General features: G+C 38.7%; 1 long non-coding RNA gene across 1 annotated transcript; it reads right to left on the minus strand.

Annotated features, from left to right (window-relative positions):
• Positions 1–383: 383 nt before the first annotated feature.
• LOC117151968 lies at positions 384–5,791 on the minus strand. Its single transcript, XR_004462155.1, has 2 exons — positions 4,041–5,791; positions 384–2,926 (listed from the first exon to the last, which is right to left on the minus strand). It is a non-coding gene; the product is annotated as an uncharacterized LOC117151968 (long non-coding RNA).
• Between the last annotated feature and the right edge of the window lie 528 nt (positions 5,792–6,319).

Genomic DNA, 6,319 nt, shown 5'->3' on the forward strand with positions numbered 1-6,319 from the left:
AAAATAATATAATATTATTGTGTCAGTTGCTTGGATTATCTTGACGAAATTTCACGACCTAATAATAATTTCGATTATTCCGCTGTGCCATGTCAACAAATGCTACTTTGTTAATACCGTAAAACGTCAATTATCTAGATATCAACTATTCGAACATCGATTATCTGGACTTCCAATTATACGGGCATTGCCTCTCTGACTCTCGATTATCCGAGACATGTAATCAGAGATTCTTGTACATATAGGTCACCAAGTCGAAAATCTACTCCCTGTGTACACGCAGAACCTTCCTTGCATTACGCAGTACGTAGTATACGCTATAGTATCGATATACAAATGCTTTTGACAGTATATAGATATTCATAACAAAAAAAAAAAACAAATATTTTTAACATAATATATTTTAACGAATCCAATGGTAAATACAGCTATACATTTTACAGGAGAAGAAGGTTTTAGGAGAAATAATTTTCGGAAAAATTCAATTATTCCGAATGCGTTTGAAATATAAACGAATTTCTACGTCGTAAGTCTATTTCAATAATAAACCATACGTGTTCGACGCTTAAAATAATTTCAAGTGTCTTCCTCAATGCCAGTTAAAGTAAATACACTGTAGATACCAGAAGTATAGAATATCGTTGAACGTCGTTTAATCGCACAAATTGACATTCTTATTCAAAATTATTGCAACATAATATTTGAAAAAGAATTAGAATAAACAATAACGTTAAAGAAATATATTATATTTTTCTACATCAGCATATACGTTATTCAACGAACTGGGAAGGTAAGTGATAAAGCGTATGTTTTCTTTGATTCAGTTAAATTATTCCCCTGCTATTACGATACGAGATGACAATAGCATCGTTTAGCTAAAAATTATTCGCTCGAAGCAGCATTTCGTACCAAGTAGGTGTAATCGTATCGAAGTTAACTTGGAAAAATAAACGTATTACATCATTTCAAATGATGCAAGTAAAATCACACAAGATTGAACAAAAATTACGCTTGCATTCGCATCGTGAAGCCTTGAATAAAACGCGGAGAAGGGAAACAAGTTTCCTATCCATTATCACGATGAGCATGTTGCAACGTCATTAGCGTATAATTTCATTCCGTGTTGTATAATTGCATAGCATAATTGTCGACGACGGAAAATCCTCCGCGATACTCTAATAACGCGCAAACTTCTCGTCTATACGAAACGAACCTTGTCTTCCTCGTGTCTACCGAGTCGTCCCGTTCATAACGAAATAAGAACTATCGTTGTAAAAACTGACCCACAATATCGTAATACATACATACGTTCATCTATAGATGAGGAAAATTCCTTTCTGATTTTGCCTTGACGATCAATATATCGCTACGTGCTCGCTCATAGCACACGTCAGGCATGTTGATTGTAAAACAATAGTATAGCATAGTGTGTAGTGTGTGTTGCTGGAAAGAAGACTAACGTAAGGAATGCATATCTGATTGCTTATTTCATGTAGGCTCAATGTAATTCAGAATCCGTGTATTGGCCGAAAACGTCACGTATACGAACAAGACAATAGATACAACAACGTGTGACGGTAAACAATACAAAGTACCGTCCTTGCCCCTGTGTCGGACAGCTAGTTTTCTTTCCAGCAATGCACGACACATTACATAACATATACAAAAAATGCATTACCGCTTGTTAGCAGAAAAAGTTAATACAAATTCATATTGTACGAACGTAAAGAGATAAAATCTAGAGATTCGTTTCAACTCGCTATTTCATATTGTTTATAACACAGTTATTTTCATCCGATTTCTAATTCTGGGTTCCCATAACGGTAATTGACACTTGAATGGCGGATGTCTGATAAGAGTTACGAAAGAATGACCTCGCGTACCATAACCTCGTTTATAACTTAACTGATAGTATTGTGAAATAACAATTATTATAAGTGAATGGTGGAAAAACTTGAATGGAGCGACTGGTATATAAAGTCATCGTATAACAAGATTTATAATTAACGCGGAGCGAAATAAAACGATCTATCTACGATCGTAATTCGTAGATAGATATTCCTTCGGTTTCTACATAGATTCCACTCATTTGTAATATAAAAAAATGGCGGTATTAGATTCTAATTAAAAATAATAATTCTAAACGTGTAATTCTAATAGAAAAATTCTCTAATTCGAAGTGATTATGAAAGCTGGCCAAAAACAACGCAAACCCTTATTCGGCGGTAGCTTGTACATATACGCTTGTGGATAACGAGCTTAAGAGAAAAGCTCGCACGCGAAGGGTTCGGAAGAAGAAAGAGCACGAGTCAGCGCGCCAATCGTTCCTTTTCCCGATACAGACACCTTCTCGAGAGTTCGTGTCCAGACCCGTTACGTCGAAGGAACAGAACGCCTTCGAAGATGCAGCCACTCCGTGAAAACATATCGCAGCTTTCCTGGCCTGGTCTCTCGGTCAAAAGCTCTCGCAGAAGACAATTCGCTTCCACTTTGCTGTATCGTTTCTCGACACTGCACCGCGGCAAAGACGCCGAGAATAAATCCACGATACCGATTTGTCGCCAGTGCCTGGTGATTTTGGCACGAGGCTCACGTGCCACGATAAAGCGACGTGCCGATCGGGACAAAGACGCCGGAACAGCGTTTTCTCCAGTAGCCACCGCACGTTCGACAACCCGACGAATGTCGTAAGCTCGCTCTGTTCTTCAAATTCTTTTCCTTTTATTTCCTCCTGTTTCCTTTCCTTTTCTCCCTTTTCTATCGCGGAAGATATTATGGTTTGTAGATCGCGTACGCACGAAGAGAATCGAAGTTTGCCCCGAGACCTTTTTCAGATTTATTTATCAGACTCGTTTGAATATTTCTGTTAACCTTTTTAATGATTCCATGAGAATGGAATGATACATTGTAAATGTATACTGCAGACCTAAAAAGCAAACTTGTCATTATTTATTGTCAAATTTAAAAACTTGCTTAAAGATTCTCTAACGTCGCGTTATTGGAGATTATTTTCAAACGTTGTTTTTCAGATAATTATATAAAGTAACTTTATATATTATATTATTTGAAATTCTCTCGAAATCTGCTTCATCGCTGTGCGTACAACTTGACAGTAGACGAACTATTTTCTTGTAACAATTTCAGTTAGGAGTATCAATTGATGCGTGACCCCGAACTTATGAACGCTGACGTACAATACAATACCACGAGTAATTATTCGAATGAGTATATGTTTGCTATTTATCATTGGAAAGCTCGTATCTCCGATTGTGAGTTTGTATAATTCAAACCGCAAGAATCAACAAAGAGAAATGCTGCTTCCTTTATTATGAAAAATTTATGGTGTCGGTCAGTGCAATTAATGATCATGTTTATCGTTAAAGGCGTTAAGGCAGATTCGGAGAAATATTAATTTCAAGTAGTGATATTATCGAATCGTATCGAATAAGTATGTTTGAAAATTCATGGCAATTCGAATCATCACGCGTGACCCAATTAATAGTACTTGAATCAAGAATGTACAGATTCTGCTTGATTTTACGTGGCGCAAGCATACCATCACAACCAAGTTTTATCTTTCGGGAATAAAATCGTCGGTTCCAGAAACAATCTTTCTGCCCTAATAAAATTACAATTCGCTGTTTTTGCAACGAATAACTGAATCTTTATACGGTTTAACTTAAGAACGATAAACAGATGATGACGATGACTGGGCCATTTTTGACCAGTACAACTTCCTACGTGCAATTCCATTGTTAAATATGTAAAAATAGACTATTACAGTTACTATTATAGAACTTTACTCAAAGATTTATCGATTATCATTCTCGTTATCTAACGGAAGCTATGTAACTATCGAAATTATAAATCTGAAGAAACTAAATTATACGCAACGAGATGCGTAGAATCATAAAATATTACGAAAAAATTATGAAAGATATACAACCGACTGTCGTATAACGGGGAGATACGTTGCGCGTTAAAGGAAGTAGCGTCATATACGCCGTATACGTATAATATGCGTTATACGAATCACTTACATATCTTGCGAATTTTATTATTAATGCGTTCCTTTTATATCCTTGTTCGTATCCTTTATTTCGTTGAGCATCGTAGTCTGAAACGACCCAACCAGCCGAGGGTTAAACGTTGGAACAATCGGCTCTTTGTATTTGGCTCGTTAGACGAACGATAATTCACGCCCGCCATTACGCAACTTAAAAGAAACCCACAAACGCACAGTACTGCCAAACGAAACAAACTGCGAAACAGCGAACACATTTGACACGTGACGCAAACCATTGACAAATTTTCGTAACAACGATCGTTGTCGAAACGTGTCGAGCAGCGATCTAATAATATCGATACCGTTTCAACTATATGCGGTCCACGCAGCCATGTCGTACAACTGAAACTTCAAGGCCATCGAAATCGCACGTACGCTGGTAGAAGCGATCATAATATGTCTCGATCGGAGAATTCATACGGCGCTGATAATCGCGAATCGATATCGAGCAATGAAAACAGCGAAACAGTAGAAATCGGACGTTGTAACACTGTAACACGCGATACGATACGTTGACCGGCTTAAATTGCGAAAGCGTGCAACAGCCAGTCAAGGTGAGAAGGCCAGCGGCGATGTCAATCTAAACAGTCGCCTCATCATTACGCCTTACTGACAGAATCATTAATGTGCGATAAACAGAAGGATTAGAAGCATGAATAGCTAGAGCTGGACAAATGTTTCGTGTTTCAAAATAACTATGATTTAAGATACAGCGCTTAGAACGATCGGAGTATCGCTATCCGTGTTACATCGATTTCCATGCCGATTTTATGCTTCTTATATTTGCATAAATTGTTCTATCGATTATCTCTACGTCAATCTATATACATATATATGTATATCACAGTATCGTACGAGTAACATGTCAATATATCAAACTTAGTAGACTCGTCGATTTTGTTCACCTTGTTTCTCTATTTTATTCTCCTTTTATTTGAATAGATCGGATAGAACTTCATTTTCAACAAGCTCTGTTCAAAGAATTTAAAATGATTGGAAGTAGAAACACGATTGTGTAGTAGGAAGATAGGAAAGCCCAATCACGTTACGAAACGCAAGATGAACGTCTGATGATCTATTTAAATTTCAACGAGATCATCAAGCCATACCGGTAGTTGAAGACTTTTATGCCGGGTCGGATCCAGCACTCGCGCCTATTGTAAATTTGCCCCGAGCGAAAACACTTGTCACTTGTCCAAAGATAAACGAGGCTGGCTTGAAACATTAACGAGATCTCAACGAATACCAAAGTGGAAATGTTAATCGGCTGACAAAGCCGATTTCGAACCGATGAGATCCACGCTTGAGACAAAAATATACAAAGCTTCGCCCCTAACAAAAAGATCAAGAACGTATAACATAGCTTTCGCTACCATTTCCCGTACGATAGAAGCATACTTTTTTATAACCAAGCATGTCGCTGATTCATATTGCATACTATTGCGACGATATTTGTGTTCTAGTCGAAGCTTTAACCGCTGACGAACGCGAAATTCGCGTTAATAACGTACAACATGGATAATGTGGAACGTGAGAACGTGACGACCATTTCTCCAATTAATTCTCTTCCTAGCGCACCATCGCTCCACTGTTCATCCACTATCATGATGATCGTGTCAGCAATGGACATTCGTAACATCCCACCGTCGATAATTCTGACTGATTCCAAACACGAACGACTTCAACCCTCTTCCATATAAATATCAATAATTGGAATATTTTTTCGCATACCTACCCAACAGTCATAATCCAAGGAGTGTTTCGCACTAATTATCACCGAGAGATTGGTTCACTGATTACCAACACGATTGCAACAGATTCTTCGTCACACCGTTTGTTTCTTCTTCTATTGCAACGTACCAGTAGCACTGTTCCAGTTTAGCCGGCTAGCAAACCACCTATCACGAGATTACGGTGCTCGAAACACGACACACGCGTCGCGATGATCGCGTGGCAGATCCTGGACCGCGAGGTTGTCAGGTCACTCGCGAGAACCCCTCGAAATCTCAGCTATCCCTGGTGAAACACGGAAACACAAGGTAACGAAGCTACGACAACAAGGATGACGCACGTGCACCAAGCGACAAGTCGCCGATTATTACACGGAACATAACATTCGTTGTCATGATACTCGCGATCGACTTACTGGAGCGAACAGGTGGGCGAACACGGACAAGACTAGTCACGCTGTGCGAGACACGCGAGTCTCGTGAGGTTCGCAAAACCAACAAAAGAGAAGACGCACGCGTCGCG

Source organism: Bombus impatiens, unplaced genomic scaffold (assembly GCF_000188095.3).
Source record: "Bombus impatiens unplaced genomic scaffold, BIMP_2.2 scf_0551, whole genome shotgun sequence".
Classification (NCBI taxonomy): Eukaryota; Metazoa; Arthropoda; class Insecta; order Hymenoptera; family Apidae; genus Bombus; species Bombus impatiens.